The 24,552-nt window shown below is 41.3% G+C and overlaps 1 protein-coding gene across 1 annotated transcript in view; it reads left to right on the top strand.

The window, feature by feature from the left end:
- DDX10 (DEAD-box helicase 10) overlaps window positions 1-24,552 on the top strand; it is a gene marked incomplete at its 5' end in the record, with an annotated part of 179,004 nt that overhangs the window by 47,636 nt on the left and 106,816 nt on the right. The window lies entirely within an intron of this gene.

Here is a 24,552-nt window from a genome sequence, read left to right as displayed (position 1 = left end):
CAGCGCTGTGTTTTTGACTTTCGGCCTGGGAACAGTGCTGATAACACCGATGTTTTTAGTTACTGCTCAGATGTTTAGTCTGACCAAGGACTTTCTGAGTCTCATGCTCTGCCAGGGAGGAGGGGAAGCTGGGAGGAAGCATAGACAGGACACCTGACCCAGACTAATCGAAGAGGTATTCCATACCACAGCGCGTCATGCCTGGAATGTAACTGGGAGTTACCCGGAAGGGCTGGCTCACTGCTCGGTCAGGCTGTTTTTCTATAGGTGGTATTGTGTTCTCTTCCCTTGTTATTTCTCTTATCATTATTGTTATTGGTGGCAGCAGTAGTGATTTGTGTTATACCTTAGTTACTGGACTGTTTTTATCTCAACCCGTGGGAGTTACATTCTTTCGATTCTCCTCCCCATCCCTCCAGGATCAGGGGGAGGGGGGGGGAAGAAAGGGCAGGGGGGGGGAGTGGACTGCATGCCTAAGTTGACGACAGGGTTTAAACCACGACAGTGTTTTTAAAATTTTATCATTTCTATAAAACAGCTTTGATACATACATATTGTGAATTTTTTGTGTATCCTTTGCTATCTAGCAACTTTATCTCTGTAGTAAAGAGATCTAAGTGAAATAACCATCTGGTTTAGCAAGATGTTTTTCTGCACTTAATGCGTGTCAGGGGAGCCTCCTGTTAAGCAAAGTGCTTATTTTTCCAACTGGTATTTTGAATCTTTCTTTTTCTGTGCTGTTATTTAACAGCATAGGGCACTTGTCATGAACTTATGCTAATCAGCCCACTAGCTGCATTTATAAGCAGTATCTTTGCTTGTATAAACTAGTTTTATCAGTTAGCTTTGTCAAGGATGAGCAGTTGCACGGTAACCTAACGACTGTCTGCACTCTCTCCTCTACTATGGGGAGCCTGCTGCAGGTTGCCATCTTATCCGAGAACTATGGGTAGAGGATGCTCCTGGAATTATCTTTCCGTTCCTGTTATTCTAAGCCTGAGCTGTCCTGCCCTGGCACAATGACTGGTGGGCAGTAGCTTATACTTATTAATAATTTTTGTATTAATCTATTTATTAATAAATTTCAGTTTCACATAGAGAAGTATCCTGGGTTCAGCAGTGGCAGTCGTTTTTCTCCTTCATAGTAGCTGGTGCAGTGCTGTGTTTTTGACTTTCAGCCTGGGAACAGCGCTGATAACACTGACGTATTTAGTTGCTGCTCAGTAGTGTTTAATCTGACCAAGGACTTTCTGAGTCTCATGCTCTGCCAGGGAGGAGGGGAAGCTGGGAAGAAGCAGAGACAGGACACCTGACCCAAACTAGCCAAAGAGGTATTCCATACCATAGCACGTCATGCCCAGTATATAAACTGGGGGCAGTTACCCGGAAGGGCGAGATCACTACTCGGGTTGGGCTGGGTATTGGTTGGAGGGTGGTGAGTGGTTGTATTCTCTTCCCTTGTTATTTTTCTTATTATTATTGGTGGCAGCAGTAGTGATTTGTGTTATGCCTCAGTTACTGGACTGTTTTTATCTCAGCCCGTGGGAGTTACATTCTTTTGATTCTCCTCCCCATCCCTCTGGGAGTGGGAGGAGGAAGCGGGGGGGAGTGAGCAAGCGGCTGCGTGGTTTTCTGGGTTGCCGGCTGGGCTTAAACTACGAGAAGAAGAAATTGCTGTTTTAAAAGATTTCAGCCTTAAAGAATCATATTCTCACAGCTTTCGTAGTGCTTCGACAATTTTCCATTCTGAAATACACAGACAATTTAATATTGCTTATGTATGTTGGAAAGTGAATTGGGAAGTTTTGTTCAGAAAATGGTAAAAGGAGAAACTTTGATGTAAAAGGGCATTAAAGAACAAATGAAATTTTATGAAGAGTAGCAGTGATTTAGAAAGTAATTTGGAACCTCACTGGGTAACCTTCTAACAGTTTTTCAGCATTAAACATTTATAGACTAGTTTACGCTCTGGCAAATCAGACATTATTTTCTGTGATTTAGTGTTGATAAACTGCAGTAGGGGTTAGTGGTTTGTACTTGGTGTGCAAGTGTGGGTGACCTTGTATCACCCAAAACCTCTTGTGCATGGGAGGCACAATAATGAAATACTTAGTGATTCTTCTAAGCAACTGTGAACAAAAAGGCGAAAGTTTCAAGATCGGTATCGTTAAGAACATAAATATAATTTAACTGATCTCCTACAGAAATGCCTATGCTAGTGCAATATGTAATTTTTAGACAGTAGAGATGCAGAGCATACTATGCCTAACTGTGGGAACTACCCTTGGAGTCTTGATTGATGTGTGTGGTAGGTGTAGTGTTTCTTATGTATGAACATAGAATGTATACTCTGCTAGCTCAATTAGAAGGGTTTTTTTTCTTTTTGTTAAATCTCTTCTATATGCTAAATAAGATGGGAGTCCTGTGGAAACATTAGCATGTAATCATCTAATTGAGAGATTATAAGTGTGACCACAAAGGTTAAATTCAGTTTGCATTTATGCTGTTAATGTGTGTGATTGATTTTACAGTTTCACTATTTTTACATTACACTTCTTATTGACACCAAAACAGCCCTGCTGCAATTGTTGAGCTTCAGGATATTTCTGTAAAGGGAAGTGCTATGCTCAGTTTCATTTTTTGAATAGCTGTTGTTAAGGCACCATTTCATCCTCACCCTTGTGTCTTCCCTAGCCCCTCCAGTGGAAGAAGGAGCAAGGGGAGGTGCTAGGCTGGCTCCAAGTGTCCTTTGTGGTGGTGTAGTGCCCTGGCCTTTGATTCCATGTGGGGTGGGCTTGTCCGTGTTTGTAGCAAGGGAAGCGAATGAGGCAGAAGGAGCAGGCTTTATTTACACTGAAGATGAAGCAGAAGGGGATTTGCGTGACTTTCTTACCATAATTTGCTTTTGTTGAAAGGCCGCGATACCCAGCCTAATAGTGAAAGGTAGGTCACGATGTGGAGTCAGACACATACAATGTTAGTTCTTGTAATAGCACAAGTTGGGGCTTCGTTCCCCTCTTTCTCCTTAGTGTGGCCCTTGGCTGTGTGTGTACCCTGTCTCCATCGTTTTGTGACAGCAGATAGGAAGAAAACTCTGTTCTCTGCATTGCTGTATAAAAGAAGAAACCTTGGATAAGGTGAAAGACCTTGGCGGATACTGCAATTTTGTTGTGAGCTTCTGAGCTCATTTTTTGAAGAGGTACTCACTACCTGCCCTATTTATGAATTTTACTTAAACATGTCAGGATTTTTAGCTGGTGATATAACTTATGGAACTTATTTAGAAGTAGAATGTTCTTATGCATAATAAGAAGGTCAGCTATATGCATAGAGCTGTTAGCAGTTATGCAGTATTTAGCTATTGTGTTAACATTATGGAAATGATTCATTTAAAGTGCATTTAACAATATTAGCAGTGTTGATGTTGCAAAGACTGTACGTACGCCCTGGTTACAAACTTTGTTTTTAATGCGAATTTTATGAAATTGGTTGTTGCATTTGGAAATGCAAAGGTTAAACTTGTTAAACTTCAAGCATTATTTATTTTGAGAACGAAGATTAAGCCTGTAGTAGTTTTTTCTTTTTGTTTATACTTCAATTTTAGTCATCTTGTCAGACTTATCACGTACTGTCAGCCTTGTCTTCTGCTCTAGAATGTTGTGCTTTAGGGCAGAGAATATTGAACTATGGAGTTCTGAAGACTGTTGTGACTCCCTCCCTGCTCTTGTTTTAAGGGCCCCTAAAATTTTTCAAGTGGGGCGTTTAGTGGCTGCTTGGAACACTGCAGTAAGCATCAGTGTACAGAGGGCTGCCTTAAATAGTACTTGCAGATTCCTTGAACTTAAGTCTGGACTCTCAGAGTCCCTACCGTGCTGTTCGAATGCTGTGTCTGTGGAGGGAAATTATTTTATATGTCATGATATTACCTCAGCTAGCTGGCTTGCCTTCTAATCCAGTAGCATTAAGTAAATGAAACTTTCTTATACTTTTTGGGCATGTGAGCGCTGTAAACTGACATATTATGACCTGGATATGTATGTTTATAAAAGCAGGAATGAACAGGCAAGATGTGACTATACCAAGAAGCAGAGAGTGATGGCTAGTTGTAATGTGGACTTTGCACATAAAAGGGATCAAGGAAACCTCTTTTAATATGCACCAAAGTGAGGACACAGTCCTTAGAATTTTCTTCTGTGGTGTTGAGAAGAAAGCCTGTTACCACCCTCCCGTCAAAATAAAAAATCTGAAAAATCTGAAGTCAATTTTCAGAGGTGTGATTCTTCTTACTTGCTTCTCTTAACATTGGCTTTTCCTTCTGAATGGGATTTCTCTCCTCCTGTTCCATGTTATGAGAGAGATTTTCACCAATCTTGTGTTTAAATACAGCCTCTTCTGTGTGAAGCATCTTCTCATTCTTCTTACCAGCTTTTACTAGCTCTTGTCGTTGTGCTTTCATATTCATTCATTTGAAACAGGTGACTTTGTCTCCTTGATGCTTTTGAGGGCATGGCAAAACAGCAAATACCGAAATGAGGAAAGAAGCAAGGGAGCAAGCTGGCTGGCTAGTAGTGGTGTTGTTTCCCTTAGGGATAGCCGCCTTTGCTCCTGCTGTAGCAGTGTTGTGTCCAAGAGAAGAAAGCTGCTCTGGGCAGCCTGCTAGCTATAAGAAGAGCATAATTCTTTGGAGACATGTTGCAAAGCTAGCATTCTGGCAGAGAAAATAAAGAAGTTACTTAAGTTAACTTAAAATCAGTACTGTGATGCATTATATACCATAAATTCTCCTTTCTACAGAATGCAAGTGCCTTAGGTTCTGAGCCTAGTAACACTGTGCTTATGTATTTCTAGTTGAAATACAGCAAGTAATGATTTATATGAAGTACAAAGTATTTGCATACAAGCGAAGTAGGCCTACATGTGGATATTAGCCCAAGTGCTTCAAGAATCGAGTGTTATGAAAAAATATCTTTTATTAGCCATGAATGAAAATGAGCCTCTTTATGCACAGCAGCCAACAGAAGAATGCATTCCACAAAGTGGATGGAAAATTTTAAAGGAATCCTATTTCCTTTACATGGGATTTCAATAACTTAAATACAACCAAAGTATTTTTTTTTAAAAATGCCTATGATGTGCAGTTATATGTTCTGTGTAATTTCAAAAATTCTTGTCAATAGGAAGTACTTCTGTAAGCTACATAAAGGACAGAGCAAAACATGTTTCTTTGTGTTCTTGGACAGCTTTTACCCTGCAGACTTGCAGGGTTTTGTCTGTTCCCCTGGCTTTATTATTTTTCAGTAGAGCATTCATGACTTGCTTGCTAGATTAAACTGTGTAATGGAGGCTTTTCAGAGAGTCCTATGTAAAAACCTATAATCCACATTAAACTACAGATCTGTAGATCACTTATTGTTTTAATCTTTCTTCATTGCTCTTTCAGGTTAGCTGCTTTAGCATTGTTCTGTCTGCTCCACATCTGTCTTCAAGATTCTCTCTAATGATGTCTATTTCAATTAATTTTTTTAGCAACTTATTAAAAACTTTTGTGGTTTATGAAAATTTCACTGTAAATATTTATGTTTCTTCCAACTTTAAGGCAGCATTCCAGATATGTGCCAATCTCTATGATGGTCATGAAAATATGGAAATCTATAGGATTAAAAGTCTGAGTTACTGATAAGCTGAGTGGATGCTGTGTATCTCGTAAAGTATGTGTGCGGCGTAAAATTGTCATAGATATTTGTACTTGTGTTTAGAATCTGGATAGAAAGTATTATTTGGGAATTTTATTTGAGTGTCTGCCCTTGTCACAGATCTTAGCTTTCTGTATTGTAAGATATAGAGTATGTAGTTTCTCGCTACTCGTGTGGTGAGGGACGGAAGCACTAGTTCCCTCCGAACTAGGGCTGAGACATAGAGCATTCACGGAATGCGGGTCACCAACGATTTATTGCGCAGCTAGAATTCCTTATATCTGCTGCCTAAGCACCTCCCCAGGGTCAGCTGGTTCCTGTCCCTCCTGGCAACCTCCCGTCCATGCACCAATCCCTACATCTCCCCCGCCTCAAGACTAGAAAACTCAGGGTTTTAACAGCTATTCCAAATAACAACTTATAACTCTAATTAACTAAGTAAGAAAGGTTTGTGCCACTAAGTATTCACACACAGTGCGTATTACATAATCAAACAAGAAGGAAACAAACATCCTAATACTAATAAACACAGAGCGTCAGCCTAAAGGGACCTAGGCGCATGTGTTTCTGGCCTGAGTGATGTCGTATTCAACGGCCGGCTACAAAGTTCGTAAGGCACGTCGTGACTGGATCCGTGAGTGAAGTCATCTGGACACACAAGGGCCAGGGATGTCATTTCACACCTCTTTCCATCACTCTTTCCCAGATATAGACGAGCGCCAATCACCATCTGTGAAATATAGCTCAAATACAAACTTACGGACTCAGCTACGAATACGGTAATAACCATTTTGCCGGTGCCCAGCTTAGCCTAGTCTCCCCCTCCACACAGGCATAGCCTCGCCCATGAGCACGTAGGGCAAATGGACCTATCTTGCCCTTTTCCAGATCTTTCACCCGTACCTGTGGATACAGGGGTTTGTCTAGAGGTGGAGCAAAGTGCGAGCTCATCAGGGATTGTTCACTTGATCCATGCGAGAATTGATTTAAACGAGTCAGAGCAGAAAGTAAAAGTCGGCGCACACGGACTGCGGGAGCTCTTCCGGGTACGGTCTCCCCCGCCTCAAGACACCCGAGGCGAGCTTCCAGAGTCCGGTGCGCGCGTTCGACGATAGCTTGGCCAGTGCTGTTATAAGGACAACCGGTCTTATGCTCAATGCCCCACTGTTGTAAAACCAAAGCCACCAGTTGACTTGAATATGCTGGGCCGTTGTCGGTCGTGATCTGGCTAGGGACTCCCAAAATCGCCATGACATCGCGCCAATGCAAAATGGCCGCCTTAGTGTCTTGCTTGCGTTGTGCCATAGCCAAGATGACACTGCTACAGGTATCAACCGTGACATGTAAATAGCACATAAAAACTGGAGCACAACAGTCAGGGACTGGCAGACCTTGTGCAACACAGTCTGCCCTATTGTTACCTTCAGTCAGGAGTCCAGGGATGTGCGAATGACTGTTACAGTGATTTGGGCAAATTTCAGCAGCTCGCTCAGACAAAGCCTGAAAAAGGACTTGCGCACACTCCATCGTAGCCTCAATGGCCAATGGGGTCCGCAGATCACTGTCGCAGCACAGTAGCTACAGTATATGCTTCCAGAAATTGAACTGCTATTGGCTAGACGTAACCAATATAGATTGTGATTGGCTCAGAAGTGCAGTCCATGCATTTTGAAGCAGAAAACAAGCTCGCTAAAATTATCCATTCGCTACCTTTCTCACATAACTTACAGTTTCACCATTCCGCTCCCACATCTTGTTAGCCTTGAGCAAATGCCAAGTTCCTTATTCTACTGCACGTAACTGTCCTTTAGTAACCTAAGGCTAGGCCTCACAGCCTGAGTAACTTGAATTCAGGCCTTGCAACTTAATTCAGTTTCTGGCTAAGACCAAACAGCTGGGATTGCTCACATGTCCATTGTTCAGCTGTATTCTTCATAACCACCATCTCCTAAGGCTGACATCTGAGTTGGTCACGAAATGTCCACCGTCCCTCAGCCACTCCATAATTCCCTCTTTTTGTTTTTGAGCAAACCAGACGGATGTTACATTTTTCTTAACCATAGATATCACACATCACAACATATAACTTGCTACTAATACAAATAAAACTAACACACATAATATAGTTACTCCATCCATCATCTTTCGTTAGCCGTTTAACCCCCTCTCAATTGTTGTATACTCTTATAAATGGATTCCAAATGATCTGACAAATTCATGCAGCACATTCCCTCAAATTCAGCACAACCATGCCCCTGTGCCAACAATAAAAAGTCGATTGCTGCCCTATTTGTAAGGTGGCATGACAAACACTATCAACATCAGTCAAGAGCCCACTTAGTGCAAGCACAGTAGCATTTGTCAGTTCCTTCTTATCTTGCTGTGATTCCTTCAGCTTTTGTTGACCCTTGGTTCATGTCCGACTCCACGTAGGCACTTGCTGATCTGGGTACATGGCTGTTCTTTGCCAGAAAGTCATCCACATCTCCGCCTTTTTCTTTCTATACAAGCCAAACACGCTTTGTAGCACTCATAATCATTCGTTGGATACATTAAAAATACACAGCAACAAAATCAAAATCGTTAAAATGACAATAAACACCATTAGTCCACCTTTTACTAGAGCAACCAGCCAACCTGTCAGTCCCCATTCACCTAACAAATTGTCCAGCCAAAAGGCTTGCCCATCCTCATACACCATGTGTAAGATCTTAGCATGTTTCCATATTACTTCAACATAGGTCAATCACAGGCTGCTGGGTCTGCCCTTTTTCTCCTGGATGGCTCTCTGATAACAGGGGAGGCCATCCCCTCACATCAAGGTCTGGCATGGCATGTGTCCCCACCGCTCCACGCCTGCTGGGTTGCAGCCAACAGCGGAGCTAAAGGTTCTTCTTGGTGGCAAAGACAGAGGCCAACCCAGTCTTGCCCTTGACAGTGGCAGCAGGCATTTGGTCAACCTCAGTTCTTGTACCTCGTTGTCAATGCAGAGTTTCACCTGCTTCATCCAGTAACAAGTTGCTACTGTGGCAAAGCACACACAGATTTACATTACCAGAGTAACTATTACAGGTTACAACAGCATGTTGAAAATGCTGATGGCAGCAAGAAACTAGCCAAAGAATTTTCTTACCAGTGGAGTTCTTCCACCCTCTTAATTTGTTCCATTACCTGCTTTATAACACTACCATCGTATTAGAATCTTTCTAGCTTTTGTCTTAGCATTTTCTAGCAGCTGCTGCAAATTTGCATGCTCTAACACCTTTTACAAGTAACAAATCCACACAACACAGGGTACAGTTTCTCATTAGCAACTGGCTAGTAAATACAGGTGGTTTTATACACCAAATCACAGCCTGTAATAATAGTTACGTTACAAGCACACATATTCAAGTTGTTACTTTTCAGTTGCCCCCAAGTGATGTCCTGTAATCATTTATTTTTCTCCTCCTCTATCTCATTCTGCTCGGGGTATTCACTGTCAGCTCCTGTAGCTGAGGCATCGAGTTCCTCCACTTGTCTGTCCAGCTCATGGCAAGGCTTTGCAAACTTTGCAGGCAGCTGCCATGGACCTGTAGGTAGGAGAACACAAACATACCCCCTCTCCCACGCTATCAGCTCCTGAGAAGGAGGCCCGTTAAAGTGATTCAAAGGCATTCTGATGGGAAAGAAATGTGAAGCTACAGCTGCCTGCCTGCTTATCAGCAGCAGTAAATACCTGCCAGCAACAGCACTTTGCATTAACCCTTTCTTGTCCAAAATGTTCATCTGCTACCCATTAAAACTTTTACACAAACCCAACAACAAAAAATATACAGAACACTGTCAGCCCTCAACACACACACACACACGCATGCATGGGATCCCACAAGCACACTCCATACAATTACAATATTTGAAACACAAAACCTAGACAATCATTATTCCCACTATACGGTCCCTTATACAGAACGTAGCATAAGGACCCTGTGAAGACAATCAAAAATCAGCTCCAAGCAGCATCACTGCAGTGTAAGGTGGCAGGCTCAACTTCAGCAGGCGTCCCCGCAGAGGCTCTGCCCCCCCCACATCGCACGAGCCTTGGGCTTTTACACTGACCAAAATGCACACTCATTCCGATGCAGGTGGCCAGCCTACATTGGAAGAAGTGGTCAGCAATATCCTTAAAAAGTCTCCAAGGGCTAATAGAAACATGGATATACATGGATATATATTTCCCAACTTCTAGTACATGTGGATAACAAAGAGACTATCAAATGAGTTGTATATGGGGTTTCAAGTCCACAGCCCGCCACGGCACTCACACAACGTGTTCAAAAGGCTATAAGGGTACCTTTTTTTTTTTTTTTTTCTTTTTTTTTCTTTTTTTTTTTTTCCCTAGAACATCAAAACCAAACTGAACACTCCAGCCTGGTAGCCAAGGATAAAGACAGTGTCGTTAGTAGGGAGGATTCCCCCAGGGTAGGCTTTGAGGGTTGTTGTCGCTCGTTGTGGGGAACCCCCCTGTCCCCTGCCCTGTCGCACAAAGGGGAGTGTTGCCAGGGCTCACAAGACTCCGCTTCCCGGTTTTTTGCTGTTGCCGCGGTTTCTGGCAGTCTCGCTGCAGCCCCGGCGCTGCCCGCTCGGCCGCGTGGCTCGGGGGCTCCGGCCGCGCCTCCCAGGGCACCTTCCTCCACAGCTCCCGCGCTTGCACCCGCGGCTCTTCCACTCGCAGCGCCTCCGTGTCCCGCGGCCGCTCCAGCAGCTCCTCTCCTGGAGACACCTTTCTCGATGGCACCCCACGTCTCCCCTAGGTCTCCTGCTTTCTTTTCCCCAGCCAAGACCGCTTCCAAAAGCTCTTGGCAGATCCGTCCCCATCGGGAGGTATCTAATACGTCCACGGGGGCCTCCACCGCCCCCCGGCCTCGCAACCATTGGATGCAGTGGCCCGCTGGCTCCGAGTTTATCGCCTTCGGCAACCCAGCTTGCTGCACGAGGGCCTCCAGTACCTGTACCACGTGGCTCACATCCATTGCTATCACGTCGGGGTCACCACTTGTAGTTTCTCGCTACTCGTGTGGTGAGGGACGGAAGCACTAGTTCCCTCCGAACTAGGGCTGAGACATAGAGCATTCACGGAATGCGGGTCATCAGCGATTTATTGCGCAGTTAGAATTCCTTATATCTGCTGCCTAAGCACCTCCCCAGGGTCAGCTGGTTCCTGTCCCTCCTGACAACCTCCCGTCCATGCACCAATCCCTACAGAGTACATAATTCTGATATGCTGGGGTTTGCTTCTGTGCAAATTTTGCTTTTCAAGGTGGTTCTGAAACACAGTGAACTTTGGTATTTTTGATGCCCACAGTCCATCTTGTGGGGCTTTGTTTCTTCTGTAAATAAGAATCTTGCATAGGAAGACAGCTGATGTTTAGGGAACTTGCTTTGAATGTTTTTGTTACAGCTCTATGAAAAGTACTTTCTCTTTGATCCAGAAAAGGCTTCCCCAGGTCTGATTGGAATTGTTCACAAGTCAGTGAGTGGCTTTTCCAGCTGTCTGTAATGGTCTGCTCATCTTCACGAGTTAGTAGCCACTGTAGCAAGCTCCTGATCTAAGGAGTGCCACCTTTTTATTTCAGTTGCTGAAGCTGTGGGTTGAAAAAGAATCATTAATTCCATATGCCGTCTGAAGCAGCCTCACAAGTTGTCTTTGCTCTGCTGAACCTGCTGAAGTATCTCATTGTTTGCTGTCCTAATCAGAGGAAGCTATTTTGCAAAGTGTTTCTTTGTCTAAATTCAGTGAAGTACTTTGAAACTCATGTTTAACAATGCAAGTTTTGAACCCGTTATTTTTAGTGATGTGTTTTTCTGGGGGATTGATGGTTTGTGCAGTACAGAGTGATGTGAGCAGGTTAGGCCATTACTTACATGCTCAGGTTTCAGCATCTCATGAATTCTGGTTGCAGTGAGGCGTGCTTTGTCTTGTCACTGCATAGACGGAGAGTCTTATATCAAGAAATATTAGGGTACTGCATGATATGAAATGATTTGCTAAAATATCATTTGTTAAATACTTCTAGTAGGTTACTCAAACCTGTAGTAGCACTCTCGGTTTTAATTGTTCTTAATCAGTGATTTATAGCCTGGTTTAATAAATGGCAGCAGTTTCATAGATGAGGGTGAGTGAGCCAAATACTCTGCATTAAAACTGCCTAGCTGTAATCAATATTCTCTGGATTTGTAAATTCTAAAACGCCACAGTTTCCTTTAAGATCATTAGTGCCTGAATACTTGCTGAGTGATGGTGTGGGAAGTCTTTATGACAATTGTGCATAAGTGATTTTTTAGAAGTTGAGTGCTAAAATTGTGAAATGCTACTAGAAGTTATACAGCACTAATTTTTAAAGGAAATGTTGTTTCCTAAAATAGTAATAAAGCAGACCAACAAACAAATGCATGTCCAGTCTCCTGACTACTGTCAGCACAGTGTTTAGTTAAAATTACAAGAATTATTCTTTATTCTATATGTGGATGTCTTCTCTGATATAGACATCTGTTACTGTAAGCACTGCTTTAACAAACTGCCCATGTACATTTTAAACAATATTTTGGGGCAGATTTCTGAATTTGTATCTGAGCTGTGTAATTTCCAGCTGGAATAATAATTCTGGAAAAAAATAGTGTGGTTTTGGTAATGATACTTCAGTTGTTGTCTAAATGAGTCCCCAAGTAATCCGTTACAGTATCACTAACATGCAGAATGCAATTTAATGACTACTTTAAAAAGGAAAAATGTGTGGGGCACGCTGATTCCAGATGGTGACCTGCCGACTGACCAGCAGGAGGCCAGAGATCACAGATCTGCTTGGTCACATGGAGCTAATGCTCCTTGTTTCCATGAGACTTTGATTTGTCCCAACAGTGAAGGGTTGTAGTGTTGGCAGGAAAAGCTGGGAGTGAATCTCTTACAATCTGCAGGCTGGGCTCTCTGCTCTCCATCTTGGATAAAGAAACAACTACTGCCTCTGAGGATAAAAATCTCTTAAAGGAGCTTGGCTTTGAATGAATGAAAGGAAATTAAAACACTTAAGGCTATAGCTGCTGGCTTTATTTCAGTTAAAGCTACATGAAGTATAAATCTCTTTGGGCCAGCCTGGTGAGGAAGTCTCAGAGGTTTTTCGATCCTTCATTACATATATCACGCTATCCCTGTCGTAGCTCTCTGCTTATTTCAGTGCAGGGTTGTTCTCTGCTTTGCCTGAGCTGCGAGTGTTTTCTCCTGCAAGAAATCTTGACCTAGTTGATGCTCACCAGATCAAGGTGGACTGTTCTGCCTGCTCCTCATGGCCTGTGCAGACCCCTGTGAAGCAATAGGGTTGTGCTTGAGAAGTGAGATGTCTGGCAGACATGCTGAAGAAAATAGGGGTGCATTAGCAAATCCCTCAGAAAAGCATACAGATGAGAAGAAGTGTTGGTGTCCTTGGGTGGGGAAAGTTTATAGGTAACTGTGGGGAGCTGAATGGCAGTATAATTTCTCTCAAGTCTGTCTCCTTTGTGACCAAGACAGCAAAGCATTATTTAAAAGTGTGTTTCATGGTATTTTTCTGTGGTAATATTGACTGTTTCCTGCAGACAGACACTGCAGGTAGCAGCTGGAGGAGGAAAGCCAGCCTTGCTAGTACTGTGATTTTAAAATCAGTTTTATCTGCTAGCAGTGTGGAAGAGGAGTGTGTCTGAGCTACTCGTTCTGTGCTGATCTTACTGTGGGCATGCTGGGAGGGAAATATGAACCAGTATCTATTTGAAATAATAGCTAGTACTGCAACTGTTCATTTTAAACTGAAGTTGCTGAAAGTGCCTTCCTTGTTTCCATATTCTCTCCATTGAGCAAAATTAGCATTAGTTAATGTTTTTTTTTTTTTTTTTACATTGACACTTCCTTATTCTGAGTCAGAGTGCTAGAGAGCTCGAAACACCAGCTCTGTGGTGGCAGCTTTCCACCAGGTTCACAACACAAGGGTCTTGCAGAGTGTAAAATAACAGCATGTATTTCTCTCTCCATAGGTCTCTTGCTGCCTTGGTGGAGAAATAATGCCTCATAATTTTTGAGAAATACTGTTCTTGCAGTTATCCCTCTTCCTCCATATGTACAGTACTAGTCTGAGCTTTGCTGATTTGTACTTCTGGGTGATGTTCTTGCATTTGGCTTCTTTATACCCAGTAAGTGCAGGGCCGGGTGTTTTTGGGTGAGGTCACAAATCCCAATGCCATTCATTAACTTTGTAAATATTTTTTTAAACAAAGGGTAATAGAAGAACAAGCTTGTAATACTGAAATGCATATTAACAGCTGTGTTAAGCCTTTCCATCTGAATCATGTTTACATTAAGATATGCTGAAAGCTGGAATGTACTTCAGCCATAGCTGTTCACAGACTGTTCACATACAATAGGCACGTGTTCTGCAGAATTCTGTTATATTCCAGCCATGGGAAATCACTGCTGTCATCAGCTTGCTGAAATAGGTAATTCCTTAGCATGCTCATGTATTTTGGGAATTGCATGCTGACCAAGAACTACATCATCTCTGCCAAAGAATAAATCTCTCTGAGCTGTTCCTGTGATGTCTAGTTGGTGTGAGATTGAGCATGAGAAGAGGACAACTTCTAAGGAGTTCTGTGAAGGTTTACATGTCCTGGCTCACAAGTGAGTACTGTATTTGCAAGACGGGTCTTCTCTGTGTTTTCTGATATCCTGTTTCTGGAGGTTTTCACTTCAGGTTGAAATTTGAGACTCACTTGAATTGGATATGGGACTCAACTTGAATTGGGTATGGGAAGAATACTTGCAGAATGAAGTTAAAATTTTGAGTCTTCGTTTTCATAGCTATCTGTGGAGCAGTGTTAGGGTCTCATATAAAATACTGAGTGGTTTTATTTTTGATTGAACAGCTGTGGTTATGGTAATTTGTTACTTTCTCTAGCTTTTGTGCCAGTAGCTTCCCCAACAATGTTATGTGAAAACTATAAATAACTTCTTGTTTATGTATTCATTTTTATGGTGGCCACAAAAAGCTGAAGCATTTTAAAAGTAAGTGTATCATCCGAAATACATTTATATGTATTCTACATGTCAGAAAGACGTGGTGACAAGAAAATAATGACACTAGCAGAAATCAAAAGGTGCTGTCAATGAGAGACTGCGGTAAGTCAGTGAGCATTGCTGCAAACTGCATTTTGATTAGTGGACAAAAAAGAAATATTCATCTTATTTCCAGCTTTAGGACACAAATTTTGCATGGGAGTTTTTGGAACTTACAGCTCTTAGACCAGTTTAGAAGCAGTGCTGGAAGGAGGCCCATTGTGAAAGGAAGCTTTGTGAGTAGCAGTGAATAGCATTTGGACCAATGTCATGAGGGGATTGAAGGGAGAATGGAGGATGAAGTGAGAGACCAGAGCTGAAAGGTGATAGTTTTGTATGGGGATGACAAGTGCATGAGTCGTCTTCCCAACCTGATCCTTGAGGACCCCACAGGATACTGTCAGCAGGTTTCTGTGTCTCTTAACATCATGTTTCATGAAAACTTGCACCACCTTTTTTTGCATTGTTTTTTGAACATGTGTTAGTGTGTTGCTCAATACCGCAGTTTTGACTAGTGACTGCGCAACTAGTATGTGATCACTATGTGATAAACTAGTATAGGATCCCTTTTCTTATAGCTCTTTACTGCTACAGTAGTTGCATTTGATAGGTGTAAAGGGAAGTGGTCATCTGGTCTGACTTCCCTGAATATTATAACCCTATTATTTTACTTTGTCACACCTGTATTGAATGCAGAAATTGAATTTTGCTTAAGCATCCTGTCTGGATTTGGAGACAATGAAGAGACTGAAAACTCACCACCACTAGTAACTTTTTCAAGTGGTTTAACTCATGTTGCATTGAAGAGGTGGATATGGAATTGAAAAATAAAGACAACAGGACATAACAAGCACAACAGCCAAGAATAAAGATATTCCAGTATATATTCCTTTGGCCTGCAAAAGAGATTTTATTTTAGCACACAGAAGAATGTGAGAAGAAAATGTGATACTGTTATGGAGGAGGTGAATGATAAGATATGATATAAATTGGAAATGCAATGTGCAAATGCAAATTAAGGCAGCATTTAGCTTAGGGACACTTTGTTACGGAATGTTATCAAATGTTGCGAGTAATTTGGAAGGTACCCTATAGTTGCTTAGGTATGGAAAACATGGTGTGGGAGTTGAAGGTTGAGTATTTTGACTGACTGAATTTGAGTCAAATTTCTGCGCCTTGCTGCTTCAAGTATTATAATTAGTTTAACAAGGCAAACCTTAAAGCAAAGGGAAAAGTTTTATGAACCACGTCTGCAGGTAATTTTTCTCTCTTTGCTTTCAAGATCAGTATTTGCTCTAAGCCAAGGAAATGTTTTTGTTAGCCAGTTTTGTTCTTCTGACTCTACTTGCACAATCCTTTTTTAATGTGGGAAATTTAAAACATAAATTGCTTTGACTTTTCTCTGTTTTCAGTAAGCGTTTTATTCTTTTTAGTACAGCTGAATTTTTCAGTGGGTCATTGAACCTAATCAGTCTTGACGTTTCTGTTACTGCTAATCTTTTTATGCTTGGAAAAATAACATCATATTTTATTTTACCTTTGGTCACTTTTTAGGCACTTATGAGCAGTAATACTCTTCTAAACCATTTAGTGATGTAATGTAGAAAAGCTGCTAATGATTAAAACTAAAACAGTGATAATGGAATATTGCTATAATGGAACATTTACTGGGTAAATTCTAAAGAGTAACAAATAGTGGTATGAGAAATATTAAATTCTTCTTGTGGGAAACATTGGAGAATTGAACTGTCATTTTAGGTTGAGTCTATCCAGTGTGAGCATCTCATTGAAACACAAATGTTGGCATGTTGTTTTCAATTTTTTCTTTAGTTATTATAATAATAGGTGAAAGGTATTTCAAATGATGCTGTTGTTATGTATTCACCTTAATGCAGCGTAAGTGCTGTGGTCTCTGAAATAGGTAGAGCTGTCCTGGCATCCGTGCTGTGCTAGTATTGGGGTAGGTGGTAAATGATGTAGTTGACAGCTGATCTCACCTGCTTGTTTTCTATGGGTTTTCAGTTAGATCGACTTCTTGCCTGTGAGGCTGTGCAGGCATCTCTGATTTCCTTCACCTAGCATCGTATTTTCTTGTGCTGGAACTTCTTGACCATAGTATCTACAATGCCAGGCAATTCCTCAGATGTTTTTTTGAAGAAGGATGTAAAATAAATTTGATCAGATCTTATTATATGTTATGATTTTATGCCTGTCATTTTTCATTTACTTTATGATTTGTGTGCATTAGGAGGAAATCTGGAAAAGGATATGTTCTCTGCTGATGCAAGATATTGGCTATCAAGTTGATAGAGCAACTGTTCTATCAGTTAGATAAGAAAAATCCCTAAGAAGATAACTGTCTGCTTATGGTGAAGGAGAAGGGACTTAGGGAGGAGGCTGTTCAGGGTGATTGAGTTTTGCTGGCTGAAGCGGGTGACAGACTGGAAATCAGTATTTCCCAGTGGCTTGTCTCTGCTTGGATGGGGTTGTGGCTGTGTCCCAGGGGAAGGATGGGATTGGATGAGAGGTGGGGGGCCCTGCCATTCTGGCTGCAGGCTGCTCCTGAGAGAGGCTCCTGCAGACAGGGCTGGGGCGTCATTGAGCAAGTTACAGCTGCTTCCACCATGCCCAAGGTGGTAGTGCTGAAACTGGCACTTGGCCTCTGCCTCTCAAGGGATTGAGCTACCCTGACAGTAGACATCTGTGCTTCCTTGTTTCTCACCTCTGTCCTCTGCTGTAGGTTTCTTCAGGAACAGAATGCTGCAGCATGCTCCCTCTCCTGAAGGAATGACTGCTGCAGGGTTCCTGGTGGTAACTCTGAAGATACCCAGTTAGATAAAGGGGAATTAATTTAGAATTTAACATCTGAACTGGAGGAATATGTAGTTGTACTGTTGTTTCTAGCTCTCAAATCAGAATGTAAGGAGAAAGCTAGGTCAAATCCACAAAAATTTGCAAAAGCGATTTTTATGCATATATAACTGTGTCTAAATAAAGCTTTTACAGCTAAAGAATTATTAGCTTTTCTCAGTTAGTCATCTGAGAAATGCAGTGCTTCTAAAAGACATATTCCCAACTAGATGAGTTCTCATTTTTGCAGCAGGAAGGCGCAAGTCTACATTAACGTATTTTAATCAAAACCAGATTAAATATAAATTCACATTGGAGTTCTGAAGAGGTACATATTCAGCAGGTTAATGTTTATATTAAACATTCCAACTTTAAAATCTGGATTAGGGTTCTTTTCCTTGTACATGTTTCAAATAGTCTTCAGTGATATTTGCGTAGTGTTTTAAGAGGACTTGGGTGGTTGTGCTGAGGTGTAACCTAGAGCTCAATGCCTAGACACAAGGATCATAGGAACCAGTGTATGTTGTAAAGAAATGGAGTGTGTCATGCCTAGAGAAAGGGGAGGAGTGTAATGTTCCAGTTTGAGGTGGTAAAGAGGAATGCGCATTATAAGTTTGGTGTTGTGGTTTAACCCCAGCTGGCAGCTCAGCACCATGCAGCCACTTGCTCATCCACCCCCCAGTGGGATGGGGGAGAGAATCAGAAGCGTAAAAGTGGGAAAACTCTTGGGTTGAGATAAAGACAGTTTAACAGGTAAAGCAAAAGCCACGCACACAAGCAAAGCAAAACCAGGAATTCATTTACCACTTCCTATTGCGAGGCAGCTGTTCAGCTGTCTCCAGGAAAGCAGGGCTGTATCATATGTAACCATTACTTGTGAAGACAAATGCCTTCAGTCCAAACTTGCTTCTTGTTCCGCCTTGCTTCTTTTCCCCCAGCTTTATGTGCTGAGCATGATGCCATATGGTCTGGAGTATCCTTTGTGTCAGTTGGGGTAAGCTGTCCCAGCTGAGTCCCCTCCCAGCTTCTTGTGCACCCCCAGCCTACTCACTAGTTGGTGTGAGGAGCAGAAAAGGCCTTGACTCTCTGTAAGCGCTGCTCAGCAGTAACTAAAACATCCATGTGCTATTGGCACTGTTCTCAGCACAAATCCAAAGCAGAGCCTTATAGTAGCTACTGTGAAGAAAATTACTCCACCCAAAACCAGCATGCTAGGCTAACCACGTTGCCACAAAATCAGTGAAATATGAGTGTTTAATTTCCAAATGTCACATCTGCTAAATTTGTTCCAAGAGCAGACCCAGATTTTCATATTCTTTATTATTTTTGGTGCTTTTGATCAGTTCCTTTAGAATCTCATCCTTCTTCAAATGTGGTGGGCATTTGTGATTCACAGGAAAAAGTGCCATATGTTGCTGGAAGCTGTGAATATATTTGCAAAGAGGCGCAAAGCTCTTCCAAGCTCTAAAGTATCTTTTGAGATGTCAGTGACCAGGGCTTACTTTGAGAATGTTTAATGAGGATCCTCAGCATAATAACAGATCAGTTGTTTAGCTCAGGGTGACGTGAAATTTTTCGCAGGTATAGCTATGTGTTTGAGTGACATTAACATGGGGTGACTCAAGTTCTTCAATCATGAGAGATTATATAGTGGTTAAGGAAATTTAAGGCAGTGGGAGAAAACCCAGGTTATTTTTAACTGTGAACCTGTAACCGGTTTGTTTTCCTGTGTTTGGTTTGCTTGGTCTGAGCAAATGCTGTGAGTTCATTTCTGTGCTATGTAAAAATTGTCTTTTTGTTACTTGTAGGTTGCTTAAAATTCATTGGGCAGTTCTGTGTACATTGATGTCCAGTGTTTGTGAACTGGTGTCTGTCACTTGCACTTGCAGAGTGATGGGAAACTATTGAAAGTCAAAGCTTCTGTCTCATAGTAACTTGTAATATGAGTATGAAGAGTGCATTTTGGCTTTCTAAACTTACCTTTATTATTTGTTCTTTTTGCGTATCTTAAGAAGAAAGAGCTCTGGCTTTTATCTTTGGAGTACTCTAAAAGCAGGACTTTCTATCCTGCCTAGATCAATGAATTATAACTGAGCTTCAGTGTCTTGAGATAGACTTTTGCCATTCTTTTACCTTCAGCCGAGGGGCTGAAATTTATTAAGGAGAGCAGTTCAGAGCAATCTGTCATCTGCCTTTTTCAAACTGTCCTTCCTGAGATCCTGCTGAAGTGTATAGCTACTGCACTCGCCGTGTACACGGCCTAAAAGAACTTGGTACAAAATGGAAATTCAGTGATGATGCTGTAAGACCTGGGACATCTGAATATCGAACTGATGAAATTGCATTCTTCTCCTACTTTAATAGGATTGCAAGGATAATATAGTTTAAATTTATAGTTGTCATAAGAATAAGGTCAGCAAGTAGATGAGAGATGAATTGGAATTGACCCTCTTTTCTTTTCACTTGAGTTAATTTACTGACTTACCAGCTACCAACACTCGGGATTCAGTGCATGACTGAGCTGTGTAAGGGGTTGGGGTTGTCTCAAGCTTCAAAGTAAAAAAGATACATAACTTATAAAATACTTAACCCTTACATTTTATATATACAATGTGTATATGTGTATAATGTATAAAGATAAAATTATATAAAATACTAATTTACATGTATTCCATATTTATGACATTCATATATAGATGTGTGTATACATGTATATATCTGAAAAAGATGCTGCCCAAATATTTCTGCTTCCAGTGCCTTTCCTAGGAAACCTTATTGTTAGAGTCCCTGAACTCAGCGTGTTTTATGTGGAGTTAATTTTGCTGATGTAAGGAGCAAAAGTCTGATGATTACAGTTTAATTTTTGTGGTATTTCTTAGCCTTAGTTAGGAGTGCCAGCTCTTAACAGGAATTTTTCCATGTTTTGTTTTGTGATCATCTGGAAGATGCACTGTTTTGGAAAGCAGTTATCAAAGGCTGCAGAGGAGCAGGGTATACCCCCTCTCAGGCAATTTTGGTATTGAAGATATTTCACATGATTGTTTTAGGATAGACATATTTTTGTGCAGCAGTTATGCCTCACTTTATGTGCCCTTCTCTCTTTCTTCCCGTGTTGTTTTTCTTTTGGTAGTGCTGACTCTATCGCAAATGCAGGAGTTAGCTGACTTGGGAGAGAAAATTCCTCACCAATCAGTTTTCTTTGTGCAGAAAGATAAATCTGCTGACTTTTCTGGCCTTGTTTTCAGTCTGAAATATTGGTCATCATATTTTCAGGAAAGAGAATTAATTAATATCAGGGGACTAATATCAGCACCTCCCGTATGAAGACAGGCTGAGAAAATAGAGGCTGTTCAGCCTGAAGAAGAGAAGGCTGCGTGGAGACCTCAGAGCAGCCTTCCAGTATCTGAAGGGGGCCTACAAGGATGCTGGGGATGGACTATTCATTAGGGACTGTAATGACAGGACAAGGTGTAACAGGTTAAAACTTAAAGAGGGGAAGTTTAGATTGGATATAAGGAAGAAATTCTTTACTGAGAGGGTGGTGAGGCACTGGAATGGGTTGCCCAGGGAGGTTGTGAATGCTCCATCCTTGGTGGTGTTCAAGGCCAGGTTGGATGAGGCCTTGGGTGACATGGCTTAGTGTGAGGTGTCCCTGCCCATGGCAGGGGGTTGGAACTGGATGATCTTAAGGTCCCTTCCAACCCTAACTATTCTATGATTCTATAATATCATCTTAAGCTCATTTTTATGTGTAGTCAAGGCTGGATACAAAGATTGGCAGTTATGGGGTAACAGTTGGACTTGATGATCTTAGAAGTATTTTCCAGTCTAATTGATTCTGTGATTCTGTGATTTCCTGTTCTTCCCAGGGAATGGTGATAGGAGTTCATAAGCCACTTTTCAGGAACAATTGTAGTGTAGGTGTAGATTAAGATGCTGGAGGTTAGGGTTTGTGTTGTGGGTGTGCATGGTAATGAGGAGCTAGACTTCAGAAAAAACAAGTTATCCCTTCTAGGTTATTCAGCCTACATGACTTTCTTCAGCGTATGTAGTTACGGTTAGTAGCTTGAACTTTGGTGGCTGCTCCCTCTGTGTGAGGAGCTGCAGAAATCACTGAAGTATTGCTTAGCTTTAGCTGTAATTACTTACAGGGAGGGAAGGACTTTTTGCTTTGTTTTGTTCTAGGCAGATATCAGAGAAGGTGTTGCTCAACCAAAAGTCATATACAGTAAAAATATAAGTAAAAGTATATTAGAAATAGTAGATTTTAGGAGAGGAGACAGAAACACGCTGATACTTAAACAGAATTGGGAGTTTACCAATGACAGTTGGAATTTTTTAGTTGTTCTGGGACATGATTAATTTAAAAATATAGGAATTGTTAATACTTCACCTTTTATTGTATTCCTTATTTTGCATTGGATATGCTAATGGCAATTAACCAGAGAAACCTACTTCTGTTTTATCAGAAAGCTGTTGCAGCTGTCAGACATTTTGTGAACATCTGTCACTTTTCATGTTGGGTTAGCAAACCACCAAATTGTTAATGAATAAATGATTTCAAAGATCTGAACAGGCTGTGCATGTATTGGAAAATTTTGGTGGTTAGCTGCATATACAATAGGCAACACTTCTAAATTCTGGGTCTAGACGAATTAGGCTGTTCTAGTATATATACCAGATGCAGACTCACTTGTCCTGGAAAGAGTTGTAGTGCATGGTAAAGCTGGCTTGGTACACTATTGCTTGTGACTTTTCCTGGCATAGTTATTACTGAACATAATCCTTGGCATGAAATCCCGAGTAATTTCAGAGCTGTGAGAAGTTACTTGATATGCACAGAGTGAGGAGCTGGAGTTTAAAATGTAAATGGATTATTTACTTTGACAGTAGCTATATGTATGCAAATCTTTGGAATCCCTCTCTTCCCTGCATAAATGCAAAACCTGATCACTTCATAGGAGTTGCCTTTTTATGGGAAGTTTAGTGAAAATGTATTCTGTTGTTAACTGTGAATCAGCTCTTGTGACACAGGCTGCAGTACCGCAACTTAAAGAAGAAAGTAGTATCTTGACCTTGGTAACTGGAATATTCATAAATTGAGACATGAATCTGATCTTTTTTATATATATACTTTAATGCTGAGGCTGACAGATTGCTGTATGTGCATTTACTTTTGCTAGTGTTTCCAGTACACAAGCATTTCCTCTCTCCCTCAACAGTGTCAAAACCCCAAAAAGCACAGCTGAGGTCTCTAGACATTCTCAGAAAGTGTTTATTACATGAACTTGTGTCTTAACCTTGTTCGGCTCATGCCTCGTGCTTTTAAAATAGAGTCGATACTTATATATGAAACAGGAAAGTTATATATAAAATCATAGAAATCATAGAATGGTTTGGGCTGGAAGAGACATTAATGATCATCTAGTTCCAGCCTCCCTGCCAGGGGCAGGGACACCCTCCACTAGACCAGGTTGCTCAAAGCCCCATCCAGCCTGGTCTTGAACACTTCCAGGGAAGGGGTGTAACCAAATAGATGATAATTCTCATCTCAAAAGTGCTGCAAATGTCTGCGGCAGTGCAGCTTGCAGTAGCTATTGGTGCATTTCCTAGCATTCACCTGATTGTGATGATGTACTTCAAATAACCCAAAGGTTTAAAAGCACTTTGCTTGTGCAGGTTTTTGTCAAGTAATTGGATTTGTAATTTTGTAGTTTACTAAGACTCCATCAGTATACTTGTCTCAGCAGGAAGTCCCAAGAGATGCTTTTGTTGTTTCTTGAATGACAATCTAAGTGCTGCACTCAACCACCCTAATGAGAGGGCTGAGCATGCGATTGGGGAAGGGAGCTGTTACTGACAACATCTTCCCTTTAGATTTGGTTAGGGCAGTAAATAAAAGGTACATAATTTGCATAAGCCTATTAAGTGGTATTCGCAAGTGGAATAACAATAGTTTCCAAGGCTGTTTTCAGTGCTGACAGCTGATCCATTTACAAATTAGATATTGAAAAGGGTTCCAGTGGAAGGATAAGGTGGATTGGCTTGTGGCTGCTGCACAGCAGTGTCAGGAAAATGCAGAATGTGTCCTCCTGTGAGCAGTGAGTGCCCGGTCTCATAAATTGTTGCGTGAATGGAAAAAATAGCTACTGGTATACACATTGGACAGCAAGGTGTTTCCAGGGATTTAAATACAGGTGAGAAGGGATTAGTGAGCGTAGTATAAATTACATGTGGATATCTATTTTAATCTGAGCATACACAGATGTCTGGCTTTGTGTAAAATAAACCAAAATACATCACAGTGAAATCTAACACATTATTTGCACTGGCTTGTTTAAGTCTGTTTCACAACAAGCATTTATTTGAACCACTCAGATTTGTGTGTAGGAAAAAAGCTTTTGTACTTTATGATGCTTCTTTTGAGTGGCAGATTGAAAGAGTTCAATATATCATCCTCTTTAAATATGCTTCTGTGGAGTAACCTGACTTGGTAGAAGTCTATGAAAACGTGAAAATGAACTTTGCTTTATGTCTTAGTTTCCAGCTTTTCACTTAGGTGTCCCCTATAGAAGGCCTCCCATTGTGTTACCTTACAGTTCAAGACAGTGACACAATGCTAAGGTTGGCCAAAGTCTGTGTGTGACTGTGTCTCTCAAAGATAAAAATGATTTTTTGAGAAGCACAGTTACAAAATGAGTGTATTGAAATCCTCCCTCCTTATTCAGAGATTAAGAATGAGTTTAGCCTGGATTGTTGGGATGCTAATACTTGCTCAAAATAGAGCTTTAACATTTGTCTTGGACATCTCAAGCAAATGTTTGGGTTTTGTTGTCTTCCAACACAAGCATATAAAAGGGTTTTCGGTTCAAGTAGTTTTTAAAAATGTTAACT

This window comes from Psittacula echo (assembly GCF_963264785.1).
Source record: "Psittacula echo genome assembly, chromosome: 3".
In the NCBI taxonomy this organism is placed as follows: Eukaryota; Metazoa; Chordata; class Aves; order Psittaciformes; family Psittacidae; genus Psittacula; species Psittacula echo.
Note: the sequence above shows the minus strand (reverse complement) of the source record. Positions and strands in the feature narration are given on the sequence as shown.